This window comes from Triticum aestivum, chromosome 2A (assembly GCF_018294505.1).
Source record: "Triticum aestivum cultivar Chinese Spring chromosome 2A, IWGSC CS RefSeq v2.1, whole genome shotgun sequence".
NCBI lineage: Eukaryota > Viridiplantae > Streptophyta > Magnoliopsida > Poales > Poaceae > Triticum > Triticum aestivum.
The window spans coordinates 569,467,444-569,487,389 of record NC_057797.1 but is presented as its reverse complement, the minus strand read 5'-3'; positions in this window follow the sequence as shown (position 1 = coordinate 569,487,389).

Sequence of the window (19,946 nt, the reverse complement as noted above, 5' to 3'; positions counted from 1 at the left end):
CCAAGAACAAGAAAATCAGCAGGATATTTAACCTTCCCACACAAGACTTCAACATCTCTAACAATCCCTATTGGTGAAATAGTATCTCTATTGGGAAGCTTAATGGTAACATCGATATCTTCTATCTCAGCAGGTGCAATATCATGCATAATTTCTTTGTATAAGGAATGAGGTATTGCACTTGCACTAGCACCCATATGACATAAGCCATGATAGCAATGGTCTCCTATTTTAACAGAAATAACAAGCATGCCTACAACAGGTCTATGTTTATTTTTAGTATCAGGTCTAGCAATTCTAGGAGTCTCATCACAGAAGTAAATAACATGCCCATCAATATTATCGGCTAAGAGATCTTTAACCACAACAATATTAGGTTCAAATTTAACTTGCTCAGGGGGTTTGTGTGTCCTAATATTACTTTTGTTGACTACGGTTGAAACTTTAGCATGATCCTTTATTCTAACAGGGAAAGGTGGTTTCTCAACACAAGCAGTAGGAACAACAGGATCATTATAAGTGATAGTCTTTTCTTCAACTTTAATAGATGCAACAACTTTTACTTCAATGGGAGGATTATATTTAAACCACTTCTCCATAGGGAGATCAATATGAGTAGCAAAGGATTCACAAAGGAAGCTACTATCTTAGAGTCAAGTCCATATTTAGTGCTAAATTCACGAAATGCATCGGTATCCATAAAATATTTAACACAATCAAGCTTAGGTGTTATACTTGACTCCTTACCTTCTTTGAGGTCCCAATCTTCAGAGTTGCATTTAATTCTTTCCAATAAATCGCATTTGAATACAATAGTCTTCATCATAAAAGATCCAGTACAAGAAGTATCGAGCATGGAGCGATTACTGAGAGAAAGCCGAGCATAAATTTTTTGAATAATCATTTCTCTTGAGAGATCATGATTGGGGCATGAATATAACATTGACTTAAGCCTCCCCCAAGCTTGAGCGATGCTTTCTCCTTCGCGGGGCCAAAAATTATATATATAATTACGATCACGATGAACAAGATGCATATAATAAAACTTCTGGTGAAATTCCAATTTCAATCGCCTATAGTCCCATGATCCCATATCATCACATAGCCTATGCCATGTCAATGCATCTCCCTTCAAAGATAAAGGGAAGACCTTCTTCTTGATAACATCATCGGGCATACCTACATGCTTAAATAATCCACAAACTTCATCCAAATAGATTAAGTGTAAATCAGGATGCAATGTTCCATCTGCAAAAGGATTAGCTAGCAGTTTCTCTATCATACCCGAAGGAATTTCAAAGTGAACATTTGCTCTACTGGTCGGGGTGAAGATACCCCGAACAAGCCCCTCAAAGGATTATGTTCCATAGTAACAAGTGACAGTAAATTTCAGCACACTATATAAATTTTTTCCTTACCAAATTCCACCTACCAAAGGCGCTTCACTCCCTAGAAATGACACCAGAAAAGAGTCTTGATGACCCATAAGTGTAGGGGAACTATCGTAGCTTTTCGATAAGTAAGAGTGTCGAACCCAACGAGGAGCAGAAGGAAATGATAAGCAATTTTCAGTAAGGTATTCTCTGCAAGTACTGAAATTATCGGTAACAGATAGTTTTGTGATAAGGTAATTTGTAACAGGTAGCAAGTAATAAAAGTAAATAAGGTGCAGCAAGATGGACCAATCCTTTTTGTAGCAAAGGACAAGCCTAGACAAACTCTTATATGAAGGAAAGCGCTCCCGAGGACACATGGGAATTACCGTCAAGCTAGTTTTCATCACGCTCATATGATGCGCGTTCGGTACTTTGATAATTTGATATATGGGTGGACCGGTGCTTTGGTACTGTCCTTACTTGGACAAGCATCCCACTTATGACTAACCCCCATTGCAAGCATCCGCAACTACAACAGAAGTATTAAGGTAAACCTAACCATAGCATGAAACATATTGATCCAAATCAGCCCCTTACGAAGCAACGAATAAACTAGGGTTTAAGATTCTGTCACTCTAGCAACCCATCATCTAATTATTAGTTCCCAATGCCTCCCTCTAGGCCCAAACAATGGTGAAGTGTCATGTAGTCGACTTAACATGACACCACTAGAGGGATGACAACATACATCTCATCAAAATATCAAACGGATACCAAATTCACATGACTAGATAGCAAGACTTCTCCCATGTCCTCAGGAACAAATGTAACTACTCACAAAGCATATTCATGTTCATCATCAGAGGGGTATTAATATGCATAATGGATCTGAATGATGTCTACTACACAACCTTGTTCTTGTAGATGTTGTTGGGACTCCAAGTGCAGAGGTTTGTAGGACAGTAGCAAATTTCCCTCAAGTGGATGACCTAAGGTTTATCAATCCGTGGGAGGCGTAGGATGAAGATGGTCTCTCTCAAACAACCCTGCAACCAAATAACAAAGAGTCTCTTGTGTCCCCAACACAACCAATACAATGGTAAATTGTATAGGTGCACTAGTTCGGCGAAGAGATGGTGATACAAGTGCAATATGGATGGTAGATAAAGGTTTTTGTAATCTGAAAATATAAAAACAGCAAGGTAACTAATGATAAAAGTGAGCAAAAACGGTATTGCAATGCGTTGAAACAAAGCCTAGGGTTCATACTTTCACTAGTGCAAGTTCTCTCAACAATAATAACATAATTGGATCATATAACTATCCCTCAACATGCAACAAAGAGTCACTCCAAAGTCACTAATAGCGGAGAACAAACGAAGAGATTATGATAGGGTACGAAACCACCTCAAAGTTATCCTTTCTGATCGATCTATTCAAGAGTCCGTAGTAAAATAAGATGAAGCTATTCTTTCCGTTCAATCTATCATAGAGTTCGTACTAGAATAACACCTTAAGACACAAATCAAACAAACCCTAATTTCACCTAGATACTCCAATGTCACCTCAAGTATCTGTGGGTATGATTATATGATATGCATCACACAATCTCAGATTCATCTATTCAACCAACACAAAGAACTTCAAAGAGTGCCCCAAACTTTCTACCAGAGAGTCGAGACGAAAACATGTGCCAACCCCTATGCATAAGTTCACGAGGTCACGAAACTCGCAAGTTGATCACCAAAACATACATCAAGTGGATCATGTGATATCCCATTGTCACCACAGATAAGCACATGCAAGACATACATCAAGTGTTCTAAAATCCTTAAAGACTCAATCCGATAAGATAACTTCAAAGGAAAAACTCAATTCATCACAAGAGAATAGAGGGGGAGAAACATCATAAGATCCAACTATAATAGCAAAGCTCACGATACATCAAGATCGTACCACCTCAAGAACACGAGAGAGAGAGAGATCAAACACATAGCTACTGGTACATACCCTCAGCCTCGAGGGTGAACTACTCCCTCCTCGTCATGGAGAGCACCGAGATGATGAAGATGGCCACCGGAGAGGGATTCCCCCTCCGGCAGGGTGCCGAAACGGGTCTAGATTGGTTTTCGGTGGCTACGAAGGCTTCTGGCGGTGGAACTCCTGATCTATTCTGTTCTTAATGTTTTAGGGTATATGGACATATATAGGCGAAAGAAGTCGGTCAGGGGAGCCACGAGGGGCCCATGAGGGTGGGGGCGCGCCCAGGGGAGTAGGGCGCGCCTCCCTGCCTCGTGCCTCCCTGGAAGCTTCCCCGACGTCTACGTCTACTCCAAGTCTCCTGGATTGCTTCCGTTCCAAAAATAAGTTTCGTGAAGTTTCAAGTCAATTGGACTCCGTTTGATTTTCCTTTTCTGCGATACTCTAAAACAAGGAAAAAATAGAAACTGGCACTAGGCTCTAGGTTAATAGGTTAGTCCCAAAAATCATATAAAATAGCATATAAATGCATATAAAACATCCAAGGTTGATAATATAATAGCATGGAACAATCAAAAATTATAGATACGTTGGAGACGTATCACTGAATATATGATCTTCCACCAAGTAAACCAAGTAGCATCAACTACAAGGAGTAATCAACACTACTAGCAACCCACAGGTACCAATCTGAGGTTTGAATACAAAGATTGGATACAAGAGATGACCTAGGGTTTGAGATGAGATGGTGCTGGTGAAGAAGTTGATGGAGATTGACCCCTCCCAATGAGAGGATCGTTGGTGATGATGATGGTCATGATTTCCCCCTCCCGGAGGGAAGTTTCCCCGGCAGAACAGCTCTGCCGGAGCCCTAGATTGGTTCCGCCAAGGTTCTGCCTCGTGGCGGCGGAATTTCTTCCCGAAAGCTTGCTTATCATTTTTTCCTCGACGGAAGACCTCATATAGCAGAAGATGGGCATCGGAGGGCCACCAGGGGGCCCACAAGGCAGGGGGCGCGCCCCCACCCTCGTGGCCAGGGTGTGGCCCCCCTCTGGAACTTTCTCTACTCAGTAGTTTTTATTAATTCCAAAAAGGACTTCCGTGAAGTTTCAGGACTTTTGGAGCTGTGCAGAATAGGTCTCTAATATTTGCTCCTTTTCCAGCCCAGAATCCCAGCTGCCGGTATTCTCCCTCTTCATATAAACCTTGTAAAATAAGAGAGAATAGGCATAAGTATTGTGACATAATGTGTAATAACAGCCCATAATGCAATAAATATCGATATAAAAGCATGATGCAAAATGGATGTATCATTGACCATGTTGACCTCGCCGCGCCGAGAACACAAACACGGGGGACGAGGGCGAGGCCCAGGAAGAGAATGACCCGGAGCCGGCGAAGCCACCACAGTGGAGGCCCATGCCGAGGGGTGTACGAGCGTTGACTGGTCGGCTGTGGGGTGAGGCTGACGTCGCTGGAAAATAACAGGATGTGCGGGTGTGTAGAGGGATGGCCTGGCGGCAGCACAACCATCCATGGGGGAAGGGAGCAGGCAGTCCTGTCAGGGATGGTTTGGGCGGCTAGAGCAGGAAGATCAGAGATTGAAGAAGCACGGCGGCCGTTGGATGGATATCCAACAGTCACTGCTCTATGTTGACTAAGTTGACAAAGCCTTGCGTACGCGTCAAAAAAATATTTAGGAGAATGTCATCGTCAACCTAGTAGGCCCAGAAGTCAGCCTCCAAATCTGTGGAAAACAACATACAACCCATTAGCCATTATTTTCAATAATTTACAACCCATTTGCTAATTCTTAAGGATATTTGAAGCCCATATTCTTTTTATTAGCATTACAGACCATATATTCTGGGCACTGCTAAAAAATTCAACGAAATTTTTCATATTTCGGTGGGGTCCGAACTCTTTTAATCACGAAATTTCAAGTCACGTTAAAAATAATTTTTAAAAAATTATATCAAAATAAAATTCAAAAAACAATTCTCCGCAAAAAATGAATGAGATTTAAAATCTTAACTAGCAAGATGCTCGTGCGTTGCATGGAACATGAAGATGCATTTGTATGAGTAGTTTATCTTGTGGGAGAAAAGACGATCTTTTAATGTAATTGCGAGCTGGCTTTGGTTTTTATAAGAGTAGAGAGTAGAGAAATCCAGAAAAAATGATATTTTAATGTAATTGCCGGTTGGCTTTGGTTTAAAAATTTACAGCCCATTTCTTACAACTTATGGCCCATTTTCCAGGGAAGCCCATTTCTTACTACTTTACATCCCTCCCTTCTCGTCTTGAAGGATATTAATGATCTGAATAGTATCATATCTGGTTATTTTATGAACCTATTTACGGCAGAAGTGCAAAGTCCGAATCTAAATGTGTTGAATAAGGTACATAGGCATGTATCCGAGGAGATGAATAATACTCTTATGGCGCCTTATACCGCAGAGGAAGTTAGGATGACACTATTTTCTATTGGTGATCTCAAAGCCCCAGGGCCGGATGGATTACATGCGGTATTTTACAAGCGATTCTGGGATATGCTCGGCGAGGATTTGGTGGATGAGGTCTTGAATGCAGTGAACACTAGAGTCATGCCACAAGGATGGAACGATACAATGATTGTTATGATACCAAAGGTAATTAATCCAGAGAATGTTACACAATTTGGACCTATTAGCCTATGTAATGTAGTCTATAAGGTTATCTCAAAGATGATTGCTGCGAGATTAAAGGTGTTTCTGCCAGAGATAATTAGCCCAACTCAAAGTGCATTTGTTCCTGGAAGGCTTATTACTGACAATGTGTTCATCGCATATGAAAGTTTACATGTAATCAAACAGAAGAAGGTGGGTAAGGAAGGGTGGTGCACTGTTAAGCTCGATATGCATAAAGCATATGATAGAGTTGAGTGGGTATTCCTGGAAGCAATTCTATCAAAACTTGGGTTTCATGATGATTGGATAAAATTGATCATGTTATGTGTTTCTTCGGTGGAGTATAGAGTGAGATATAATTCCACTGAACTGATACTTTCAAACCTACCAGAGGTTTACGACAGGGGGACCCTCTCTCCCCATATTTGTTCCTCCTTTGTACGGAAGGACTAACATCTTTATTATCCCATGCTGAGCAGGTTGGAGAATTAGCGGGAGTTAAGGTTTGCCGTGATGCATCGGCTGTCACAAATTTACTGTTTGCTGATGATTCATTAGTATTGATGAAGGCCAATGTTCAAAATGTCGTCTGCTTGAGAACAATCTTAGACACATATTGTGCGGCCTCTGGACAACTTGTCAGTGTGGACAAGTCTAGTATCTTTTTTAGCCCTAGCACACGAGTGGATATGAAGGCTGAGGTTTGCTCTAATCTGAATAATATGACTGAAGCTTTGAATGATAAATATCTGGGATTACCAGCTACTCTTGGGCTTGAAAAAAGTGACAGTTTTCAATATTTGATTGACCGACTAGTCCTGAGACTTAGTGGATGGAAGGAAAAGTGCCTGTCTTCAGGAGGGAAGGAGATCCTTATTAAGTCAGTAGCACAAGCAATACCAACTTACGCGATGTCCGTCTTTAAAATTCCTAAAAAATTTGCAAAGGAATCACGGATGTGATTTCTCGTTTTTGGTGGGGTGATGATGCAACTCACAATAGGATACACTAGTTCGCATGGTGGAAGATGTGTATTCCAAAAAAGAAAGGTGGAATGGGATTTAGAGACATCCACTGCTTTAATTTGGCTTTATTGGCAAAACAGGCTTGGAGACTCATTGATAATCTAGACTCTTTGTGTGCAAGGATTCTCAAAGCGAAATATTTCCTTGATAGAGACCTTCTCGATACAACTTTAAAGAAGAAAACTTCCTATACCTGGCAAAGTATAATGGCTGGTGTCGAGGCCCTAAAGGTTGGGCACATATGGAGAGTAGGTGACGGGGCAAAAATTAAGATTTGGGATGATGAATGGATTCCTTAATCGCCTTCCAGAAAGGTGATAACTGTTCGTGGAAATCACCTTTTGTCACGAGTAAATGACCTCATTGATCCTTTGACAGGGGACTGGGATAAACAGCTAGTTCGGCAAACATTCTGGGAGGTGGACGCCGAACGTATACTTGCAATCCCATTACCACTGCATGAAATGACCGATATTCTGGCATGCAATCTAACAAGAACAGGTGTGTTCACGTGCGTTCAGCTTACCATGGTATTTGGGAATCTCAATTCGGTGGTAAAATACAATCTTCAGAGGGAACTTCAAATCAGAGGGATATTTGGGATTCGGTTTGGATGTTATTGTGCCTAGCAAAGATTAAAATTTTCATCTGGAGGGCACTCCATAGTGTGATTCCTTGACGATCAATTCTTGCAAATAAGCATATCAAAATAAATCCCAGTTGTCCGGCGTGCAACTTAGGTCCTGATAATGTCAAGCACCTGTTGTTTGAGTGCAAGTTTGCAACCGATGTGTGGAAATTATTAGGTATGGAAGGTATAATTAAAAAGGCACGCTTGGTGGACAGGGCGGTGAGGCTATTCTGGAACATTTTTTGTGCTTAAAAGACCATGACATTCATATTCTGGGCTTGTCAAAGTTGAGAGAAGTAGTGGCAAGTACAGCGTGGTTCTTGTGGTACGAAAGACGAAAATTAATTCATGGGGAATCTACACAAAGCGCTCCTCAAATAGACCTGGTTGTGAGAGCTTTGTCGGCGAACTATATTATTTCATGTGCACCCAAAGCTAAGCAGAAGTTGGCACTATGGATGAAGCCTAGAATTGGATATGCCAAACTGAATGTTGATGTTGCATATGATATGGATACACAACAGGGTTCGGTTGGTGCTGTTCTTAGGGACCACAATGGCCGGTTCATAGCTGCTGCAAACAAAAAAAATTGATATATGTTTTGATTCATTTACATCTAAGGCAACTGCAGTTCGGTTTGGCATGAATCTTTCTCATACAGTTGGATGCAGTAAAATTGAGATCAACTCCGACAACATTGAGGTCATCGAAGCTCTTAAAGACGGAAATTCTTCTTCGGTTGCTAGCGCAATTTTTGACGATTGTTATTTCATGTCATTAGATTTTAATCATGTTGTTTATGATCATTGCAATAGGGAAGCTAACCAGGTAGCTCATGAAATGGTGAGATTAGCTAAATTTTCTATGCCTGGTTTTTGGATGGATACTGCCCCTAGTGCGGTCATTCCTATGCTTGTAAATGATGCCACTATTTTGGTGATTGAGTAAGAGATATTATTTGTCAAAAAAACCTCGCATTCAATAGGAAGAATGTGACAAAGTTTCTGTTTGCCTGGTTGGACGCATATCCTTCCATCGTTATTGTCCTCAAACGAATGTCATGAGAACTAAGAAAATCCTGGTGCTTATTACGCCACCGATTGGTTATACGTTTTTTCGTGTGGTAGCACTGCCTAAGTAGACATGAAGATTGAAAATAGTTAAGGTCTGAACAAAGAGTATGTTGAAAGAGCGATAGCTAAACGATTAATTCTAGTACAATATATACGGGCTTTCAATGTGCATGAAATCATCACCTCTATATATAAATTCTCCAGAGATGGAAAGCATCGCAGCAAGCCAATAATTATGTTCAGATCAAAACTAAACATTCCGATATATAAGATCTTGACAGAATCCAGCAGCATTGATAGTCTATCCATGGACAAACTCTTCATTGAGCATATAACATAATATTAGTACCCAAAGTGTACTCCAAGATGATATAAAACTTATGTGCACAAATGAAAATACAGCTTATCATTACAAATGTGTAGATGATAATATACGGTACCTGAATAAGTGTGGAGCCAAACACCAACTTGTTGTGATCATCAAACGTATCATGAATTAAACCCAAGGTCTCCAGTTTGGGTGTAGAGATGACAGTTATTTGCGAAGGTGTATAACAATTATCAAGGAGCAACCCTTTGAAGTGAAGGGGCATCTTCGATGATGAGCTACTGTCCTTCAAAACAAATTCCAATGCTTTTAAGGTGAGGCGACCTTATTTTGAGACAACTGGTAGGGATTTCTATTCCCAAAACAATCAGCAAGTGCTCCAGGGCAAGGCAACTGGAGTGGATGATGCTATGCAGTGAGGCCTCTGACAGATAAACCACCACAAGCGAAGGTTTTTTTAGCAGTGGGAGTCGAAGCATTTGTACCAGATTGTCTGGTAGATGGCACCGGGCGAAGGTGGCGGTGTGGAGAGAGGAGGAAAACCGCGAGATGGACAACGGTGGTGTGGGCACGAATTCTTGGCGTGTTCGTGGTATGAAACTTTCATGGTAATGGTAGAACTCAAACTGCTGGAGTTTTCTGAATTTAGGGATGTCAGCCAAGCGTCCACCATGCCGGGTATGGACAGTAGGTAGCATGTCGGGATGCAGAGGCCTTGAACGGGGCCCTACTGGTGAGAGGAGACGATGGCTCTGAGGAGATCAAATTCAGGAAGGACAGATATCTGACGACAGTCGAGATTGAGGGGCACGATGCGCCATAGAGGGTGCCACCGAGTTGAGAGGACTTGTGTGCGGCAGCAATCCTTGGTGGGGAGAAGCGAGATGATCTCCTCAAGGATGGAGTCCGGGAGATCGCTGATGCGGTCCACCGGAGATTCTACCGGCTCCTCAGATCCGGGTGGGGGGCTCACCGCTTCTCCCCGCGCTGCCGGGTGCGGGTCTACAACCGGCATCGCCGCTGGCAGGAGCCTCATCTTCTTGGCGCTGGGGCCATCCAACTCCATTTTCCTTGTGGGCGTCGCGCCAAGCTCACGGGTTTGAGCAGAGTAGCCAGAGACGAGCCTAGTGGCAGTGCGAGTGGGGAAGAAGGAGGGCTGGGGTTTTCTGTAGGAGTGGAAGAAGAGGAGCAGATGTTTTTTGTACTAGTGAGGAAGAAGGTGAGCGGGGGTTTTCTGGATGAGTGAGGAAGATGGGGAGTGGGGGGAATTGGGGGGCGACGGAAGTGGGAGAGTCCAACGAGTTGTAGTATAAGTGGAAGCAAGGAGGAAGGAGGGTTTTCCTGGGATCGCTCCCTCTTCAAGAAATATGGGCTTCTCCCCGCAAAAAACAAAAACAAATGGGCTTTAAGATGGATAGGCTTTTGTATCAGCCCAGTCGGCTGCCCGTGTTTCGTACTGGAGGGCCTTGTGCTAGAGGCAGCCCGAGACACTCTCCAGCTTATTGCCCATTCGAAAGAAAAAAAGACGCCTCCAGCTTATGGCTACTCATCGGTAACCTTTTTCAACTTGGCATCCACCAAATTAGAGGATGCGGTACTGGATGCAGACAGTCACGCTGGTCGCGTAGCGCGACAAAGTGAGGTGTCAAATAACAAGCCTACAATATACTTACTAGATTGTGAAGGTTCACAGGCTAGTCAACATTTACATTAAACTAAGCTTCAAAAGATACGGTATGCATACTAACATTCAGAAGAACAAAAGTTCAGCATATTTATGCATCTCAATGATTCACCATACTATAACCAATACAAAGTTGTGAGAAGGTGTGGAAATAAAGAAAATCGGTCGATGCTTCTCTAAGAAAAGGGCCTCCCTACGCATGCATTAATTTCCTTAATTTCCTGGGCATGCTTGTTTCTTCTCAATGTTGCGAGCACTTTGAGCATGTTGGCAACTCCACAGCTAGCTAGCTGCCTCATCTTGCAATTGATACTGAGACATTTGTAGAAAACACATGAGGCAATAGAGATGACTCAACATGAGTCCATATTGTGCAGTTTCCCTGAAATCATCTTCATTGTCATGAATCTGAAACGATAGGAAAACAATAGCTATACTTAAATGGTGTTGCAAAATAGTAGCACATATCAATAGCTCGGCATGACAAAACATGATCATTTGGACGAAGGGGATACTGACCTGCCTGAGGATCCTTGGTCGATTTCCACCTTCGGCTGCACTGCTTGTTTGCTACTCCACACATGACAGGATCGTTCCGCACTGCAATCGGCAAGTCAATGTACGAATAAGCTTATTTCATCTTGCGGTGGTGATTGTACCTAGTTACGAATGTAGGAATACCTGGAGCACCATGAGGTTAGCTGATAGCAGGTAGATGTAGCCATATAAGTTTTGTGCCCACCTTTTGTCTCACAAAGTATGTGTAGTCTGAAATGTCGGGCGTGCAGCGGGTGGTGCCCTCGGTCATCGCGCCGCTTCAACGGCGGAAGCAGTGAGAGGTTGTGTCGCCCTGACTTGCCGTCAATGTGGAGCGGCGGGCTCAGCTGGCGCCGGGCAGGAAGGTTTCAATTTTTGATTCAGTTGCTGTGCTGTTACTGTCCAATATTCGCGTGTGGTTGTTTCTAGAATAAAAAAAGGAGGTACTCCTACTTATGTTATTCCCACTATGGCTAGCCTTGCACTTGGCTCTTCGCCTCTTCCGGAAGTTGAACAATAATGGTTGTACTACAGTAGTACTTCTGGCAATCTAACACCGAATGAACTGTTGCACGTCCACTACTTGTAAGCAAAAGTTTCTCCTCGTGTTGAGAGCCATCGTGCACACGTTGGCGAGGGAGAAGGCATAGTAAGCAAGCTTCTCATCATTCTGCGAGTTGACGGGACACATCAAAGTTATTTAGTACATACTCTCTCGAAAAAAGGGTTGACCATGTCATGGCTACCATCCCGTGCTCCATCGTTGAGTACGTGCACTATTCACGTGCCATCGAGGAGAAAAAATATTGCGTATAGGAGTAGGTGCCATCGAAGTGCATGACTCACTTACGCACTGCTTATCTGATTATCTCCATTTTCTTACATGACATGTGCACCTTGATGCTAGATGTCTCGCGTGTTGGCAAAAGGACGAACAAAGCTCACGTAAAAAAGAGAGTGGAAGAACATAGATTCCCGACGACCGAGAAGGAGCAAGGAACCTCGCGGTGGAGCGTCTGCAAGGAACCTTGCACGTTTTCCCCTGTTTTTTTCCGCCTGCCCGCCTATAAACAAATAAAAGAACATGAACTCGTCACTAACCACTAGAGACGATACATCAGGATGCAGAGTTGAAGATATTTTATTAGTTTATATTGATAACCACGCAAGAAGCCACGCATGTACAGGGCGCATGCAGCTACGCATGTACACACGCCAACGCACTAACTCATGCCGATCCAACTCATGCACAAACGCGCACAACATGGAGCACACAACACACGTACACAACACATGCATGCATGCACACTCGGCCGCAGAATGCACGTGAATAACACATGCATGCGCACACACTTGGCTGCATGGAGGCGTGAGCCATCTGTGGTGACGTCCGGTTCGTCGTGCTACGGTGAAGCTCGCACACAACAGCGCCTACGCATCTCTTGTAGCACCTCTTTGCCGTCGTTGCTCAACGAGTAGCCGGAGACGAAGACGATCGCAACCTCGACCTTAGAGCTAGCACCGATGGAAAAGCACGCACGATGCACGCAAACGAGCACGTACAAAAAGATCCACCAGCTCGTATCGCTTCTCGCTCCTCGTCTCTCTCAAAGTGCGGCGGGCTGGCGTTTTTGCCGTCTATTGAGGTCTGTTAACTCATCACATGTTAGCGACATGCCAAGAGCATTCTAAAAAGATCCTTTCACGTTCCGTTTTCAAAAAGCAAAAAGATCCTTTCATGTACGAATTTGACTGTATGCTTTGAGCAACTTGCATGTCCTATACTGCTCCTGTTTGGATACTCTAACTTAGCTAGGGGTTAGACTAACTCATGACTAACCCTGAACTAACTGTAGCCAAAGAGGTGTTTCAGTGACAGGGTTAGATTGACAATAAATGCACTTGATGGAGAGAGAAAAGTGATTTTTCAGTGGGCCCAAGGAGGTACTTACTGTGGGAAAGGTGAAGTGTTGGTTGCTTCGCCCGAGCAACTTATTACTCTGGGAATATGGGAGTACCAGTGGATTCAAGGAACAGAGAAATGATGGTTGCTTCGTCTGAGCAACTTACTGTGGCGAAGGTGGGGCTCTGTGATTTGACTGCTCACTAGTCATTACTAATGTGACGCAACGACCAGGGTGAATCTTTCCCAGCAGTTGTGCACTCGATATTGCTGCACGACAGGTGGAGACGGATGAAGGATGTCCCACATGTCGGCGAAACGAAGTTGAATTGTTTCTGGCATTTCTATCAATCCTTTAGGATTTTTTTATATGTATGCATAATTTTAATGAAATTGTACTGTGATGATATGAAGGTTTCAACTTTGGTTCCCGCAGGAAAAAAGGTTTCAACTTAGGATTCATGTGTGCTCTTGCCTCAAGATTATCTCGTTACAACATTCCATCAAATACAAATGAAACTACCATGGCTGATAATGCATCTCAATGGTTAGAAGATCAACGCACTTATTCACATCACAATTGAAGACAAAGTTGTGAGAAGGTGTACAAATAAAGAAAAATATATAATTGATCAATGATGTTCGTAGGCATGGGTCCATTTCCTGGGCACAGTGTTCATTGCTTGGCAGCTAGTTTCACCCAACACTGTAGCCAAAAAGGGGGTGTATGGAGGACACCACAATCCGATCATTTTGTGCAGCTCCACTAAAATCAAGCTAACCATCCATGTTTGCAAAGATATCCAGTCAGTGTGATTACAATAATAGTGGAACTAGATGATGAAACATAACACACACAAATAGAAGCCGATCACCTCCGCGATCTCTCTTTAGGACTAACTACTTGTTGGAGAAGATTAGGCAGGAGTTGGATGAGGAGGATGGCAAAACCAATCTCCCTTTCTGCAGTCCCACAGATATGTAAAAACGTTACCAGTGTGACATTTTGGCAGAACTACACAAAACACTCTTAAGAAAAAAAGTGATTTTTGCAGTTCACCAAAAGGTCGCAATAGAAACGAGGTGAAATGGCTAGCCCTGTTTGCAAAAAAGAGGTAGAAAGGAAACAATTACTGGCGAATAACACGAGTTGAAGACACATACACGACAAAAAAATAAGCATATTCCATGTAATAAGGGAAAGATAGTAGCATGGTGGTTTATCAAAAATGGTTTGAGGACGAGATTGCAAGATGGAAAGTACGCCGACTGAGATACGTTTTAAGTAAACAACTAAAGAAGATCCACATGCAGCAACATGGGACGATGCACAGTGGAGCAAGGCCTGAGGAAGTTGTACTTGAGGGTCGTTGGGATGTTACTAGGAGGGCGCCGGCGCCCAGGATCTGCCCATACTGCGGCAGCGAGCAAGTGGTGAAGGCCCTACCACGTCGGAGCTTGGTCAGAGAGAACGGCGGGTACCTCAGATCGGGACATGCTGCCTCAACGCCGTCGAACGGAGAAACGATGCACATCCTCCCTTTCCGCTGGCGGATGGGATGCGGCCGGATCACTGACCAATGGTGAGAGAGAGAGGACACCGCCACCTTGTGTGAGATGGTGTGACGAGAGACAAACCACAACAGGCAGGCTCCGTTGTATATAGTGGAGCGGAATTTTCCATTTTCCCCATGACAATCATTTTATATTTTGTACTACACGCCATTGAGGAGGAATATATAACTTTATTTAATACAAACGCGTCAAGTCGAACTTTGTTCCGTCTAGGCGTGGTACCCGACCCTCCTTCGAGTAAACAACCGCTACACGCGTCAAATTATCACGTGGGCTGCCTTTTCGTACAGAAACGAACTCCACCGTGTACCCGCGCAGGTGTGGCCGGGAACAAGACGTGAGTACGTGTGTCCTGCGTGCACCTCTTCTTTAGGTGCAGGTACGTATGTGGGTGAGTGTGAGAGAGATGGTTTGTGTGAAACCGAGGCAATGTGTCGATGATATCTCAAACAAAAAACATAACATATGCAATGTGTGTGAAACAGAATCATGGATATATCATATATAGAGGGAGCGATCCACGAGAAGAGAGTGGAGGGATCATCGGCATGAGATGTCGATAGAATCAAAAACAGGGATGAAGTGTGTGGCTGCGCGATCGATAAAGAGTGCCATTGAATTTGTGTTTGCCCACGTCAAAGATACAGGGCGGCTGGCCTACTGGAATTTGAGAGGGGAGAGGTGCGGTTTTTATCTGTGGCATGGATACCTACCTACAACGTTCGACTACCGGTGGGGGGGCAGAGACCTAACTATAGAGAGGTAGATCGACTAGTGTATGTGTGGAGAAGGAGAGATACCTAGCTATGTATAGAGGGAGATCGATCGGCATCCATGGATATGTGTAGGAGAGGAATAAGGTTGGGAAAAAGACAAAGGTAGAGTGTCAGAGGGTTGGTGGTGGAGTGGCGTCTCACAAATGGTGGGAGAGGCCTACTAGACAAACAGAGGGTACAAGTGCAATATCAATAAGAGAGGGCGGGGATGTCTGTCTATCTATGCACGTGCATGTGAGAGACGGGTCGGGAGGTATGCAAGGATTCTGAGGGGAGACGATATGGTTGTGGCAAGCATACGTAACTACATAGGAAGATCAACTGATGTGTGTCCGAGAAAGGGAGAGACATAACTAGTGAGGTAAGTCTATCAGTGCATGGGGAAAGAATTATAGTCGACCTAGCTATATGTAGGGAGATCAGTACGTATACATGCATGCATGTGTTAGAATCAAATAAGGTCCGGAGAGACAGACAGGGGGAGAGGGGTGCGGCTAGGAGGTGGTGCAAGAGGCCTACTATGTCGAGGGGGGAGGAGTGTGCGACTGTGAGATTGATGAAAAGAGGGGCGGGATGTGCACCTGCGTGGAGCCGTATTGGACATAGGGGGCATGGACGGTGAGAAGAGAAGAGGGGAAGTATGTGTTTGTGGTAGGCACACTTGGCTAGAGAGGTATATCGACCGGTGTGTGCCGGAAAGAAGGAGTCGGGGGCCCTACACACACCGCGGGTGAACGACCTAAAGAGAAATAATGAATGTGCGTGATGGATGGGACGCTGAGGGAGGGTGAAAGGGGGGTGGGCATGTGCATGCACAATAGAAAATTAGCGCTAGGTAGCTACAAAGAGAAGATGGTCATGAAGGTGTTAAAGACGAACATAGATCATAATTCATTATAAAAAAGTGGATACAGATACTTGAAGATGATATCATAATGTAGAACATTGATTATAATTTGGGCTAATGTGTGGCATTTGCATCTCAGGGCTAAATACTTGTCATAATGTAGGGGGCGGGGCACTATACTTTGTGTGATAAACACGGTGTACGTATGGAACATGGTTTAGATTATGAATATATAGTTAGTACATCAAATGTACTATTATTTGGAATCAACATCAAGTGTATTCAAAAGATTGAATTCGAGTTCATATAGCACACATAGTTCATATCTATCTCTATAGCAATCATGTGGTGTGTTGTTAAGGTAATACACGAATGATGGTTGAAGTTGGCAACAATCATGATTGTAGATCTTATTGAAATAGAGAAACGAATCCGAATTCAGTTCGAATTGCAGCGGTAGTATAAACATTTTGAATGCACTAAAATGTTGGTATGAGTAGGTTACATGCATTATACAACCAGCGAAAAAATTTAATTGGACATAACATGGATTCATACTCTCTCTTTGTGTAGCTTTGAATAGCATTTGTATAGTAAAACGGGACAGGACTCTCTCTTTGTGTGGTGTGAATAGTTTTATTTTTTTCGTTTTTTTCATTGAGGGAAGTGCGAATTGATTTGGTACGTACAAGTACAATATTACACGTCAGGCTTGTCCCTAAAATTCAACCCGCGCCTTGTTATATCCCGAAAATTCTGATATCGTGCTCCCAAAACTAGCGCCTTCACAACCCGCGCCTTGCGATCCCGAAATTACAATGCGCGCGAAAACTCCCTCCAGCTGCCAAATCCCGACACGTGAAATCCCCCTTCTAACCCTGAGCCGAAAAGGCCGCTAGTTCAAATTGGTGGGGGTACTTTTGTAACACACCCTGCATTTTGGACAAGCGCGTCCATAAGTCATGATCCCCCTCCCATTGCCTCCTTTTCGCCATTCGAAATCCCTGGCCTCCATAACCTCTCCGCTCCAGCCGCGAAACCCCACCCTCCTCCATCCGGCACCTCACCGCTGCCTAGCCGGAGCCTCTTCCCCGACGACGTCGTCCACCACAACAGCTCGACGTCCCTCATCCGCCTCCCCGGATGAGGATCCGTCGTCCATCTTGTTGTCCCGCCGGTTCAGCCACCCCGTCCTCCACCTCCAAGGAGCTGCTCCGACGATCACCTCGTCTATCGCGACTGCTCCATCCCCACAGTGCCGCCTTAACCCACTCCACCGAAACCGCAACATCCTCACCGACTCCTCGTACGAATCCGAGGCCTACTCGGCGCCACCAAAGAGGTTGTACACTCATCGCATCACACTTCTCCTTAACTCAACCTTCCAGCGCTGATGGTGCTCCATCCCGCACCCCCATGGAGCGGCTACCTCGAAACCGGCACCGCGAGCGACATCTCCACGGCGGCTCTTCCTAGTGCAAGGCCCCTTCGGCGGCGGCGGCCATACCGCCCGGATCTACTGCTACTCTGGCTGTCGCTAGGTCGCACGCGCTGCTGTTGTTGCTCCGGCTCTCGCTCATTCGCTTGCCCAGCTGCTACTGCTTCGGCTCTCACTCGCTCGCTCGCGTTGCTGCTGCTGTTGCCCGGGCTCTCGCTCTCTCGCGCTGCTGCTCTCCCCCTTGCTTGTGTTGTTGCTCTGCTCCGATTTTGCTACACTTCAGTCGACTGAATCAACTTTTGGGTTAGTCGATTTTCAGGGGGTGGTGGGTCTTGCCGGAGTTAAGGAAGAACCACCCGCAGCGGGAAGGGGGGCTCGCCGGAGAGGTACCCCACTATCTATGTTAGGGTCCTCGGTGGGATGCGGTGGTGACGTGGGGATCACCGTAGAAAAAGCTTGGCGGGGGGGCTAGAGGGCTGGCCGGGGCGGCGGCGGACCGACGGTCGGGAGTTGTTTCGGGGCGGTGAGGCGGCGCAGGGTTCGACCGGTGGTGGCTGGCAGCTCAGGGGGGTGCGGGTTGAAGATGAACTGCAGGCCCTCCCTAAACTATCCCATGTGAAGTGCCTCTCTGCTACCATTGCGTTCAGTTTCGACAGTAACATTCAGATTCCACAGTAAATTTCAGTTTCGACAGTTAAGTTCAGAGTCAACAGTTTTTACCTCGTTTGTTGTAGTCACGTGGTTTTTGGTGATGTAAATTTTACATCTATCACTTTTTGGTAATGCATTTTATATCATCTACTTGAGATGCTATTAGAATCCCACTTGAGATTAACGATGTTTGTCTTGTGCTACTTCAGCCTTGACGTCTTACGGCTCACCGGAGCTGCTCCAAGGATGGAACGATCCATCACAACAGAGCAGTGCCCTGGACGTCGTCTATAGATTCCCCAAATCTTCCTCCACACCTCCGACAGCTACCTCTTCCTGAACTTCTTCAGCGAGCAACCCAATGATGCTGAGGTCGACACGGCTACGACAAAGAGGTTGTACACTTGTCACATCACTTATTACTCTACATTCATGTCGATCCATTAGGGCTATTGTGGTTCAACGAAAAACATAGCAATAGGAAATTTTCCTGTGGCACTCTACTATTCAATTATTCATGCATTTTGTTGAAAGGAACGGAGCAAAACATCCACCTGGACCTACTTTTCAAAATCATATGCATGAAAACAAGACCAAGTGCATTAGTGGTAGAATAACATTCTAACTGCACATGCTTTCATATGGTTTCACTTTATTTTGGCCATGTTTCTTTGCATTCCTATGCTCCTCCTTTTCCTGTGAACCAAACACCCAAGTTGACGAAAATCATGTGTTCACAAATGCTCTATTTCCCATGTGCATTCCTATCCTATTCCGGTGTTTCTCCTCCTATCCCTGCATTTTTAGAATCATGCAAGCCAAATGAGCCCTTACAGAATTACTTCAGTTACAGGTAGGTGTCGAAGAAAACTTTTGTGTGGTTTGTCCTGCTCCTGCCGTGACGTCGTCCACCTCACCTGAGCTGCTCCATCGACAGAAGCATCCACCAAACCTGGCATCACGACTCCTGACCGTCTTTCGCTGCCTCAGATCTCCTTCCCTGCCGTCGGCACCCACCGCAACGGTAGCACCATCATCGATTCAGCAGATGAACCTGAGGAGTACACTGGTCCACAAGAGAGGTCGCACTCTTTTGTTTCTGCTTATGTTATGCATTGCTTAATATTACCTGCTACTTTATTGTCCTGTTCACCTCTTAGACTCCAAGTCAGGTCCAAATTGATGTTCAAACTTGAGCTCTAAATTAGTTGTGGGGCACATATCGAGGCAGCAATGAATAGTATCTCTGTCTAATATCTGGTTCACCTAGGGTATGCCTATGTTGTTCATCTTGGGTGGGAAACAAATAGTAAAGCAATCATCGTCTATTTTTTTATTAAATTAAAGCAATCATCAGTCTGCTATCATTATTTTTGGATCCATCCACTGGTTGTTACCATTACTCCAGATTTCTGCATGCTCTCCTTACATAATCTCACTATATTTTTTGTAT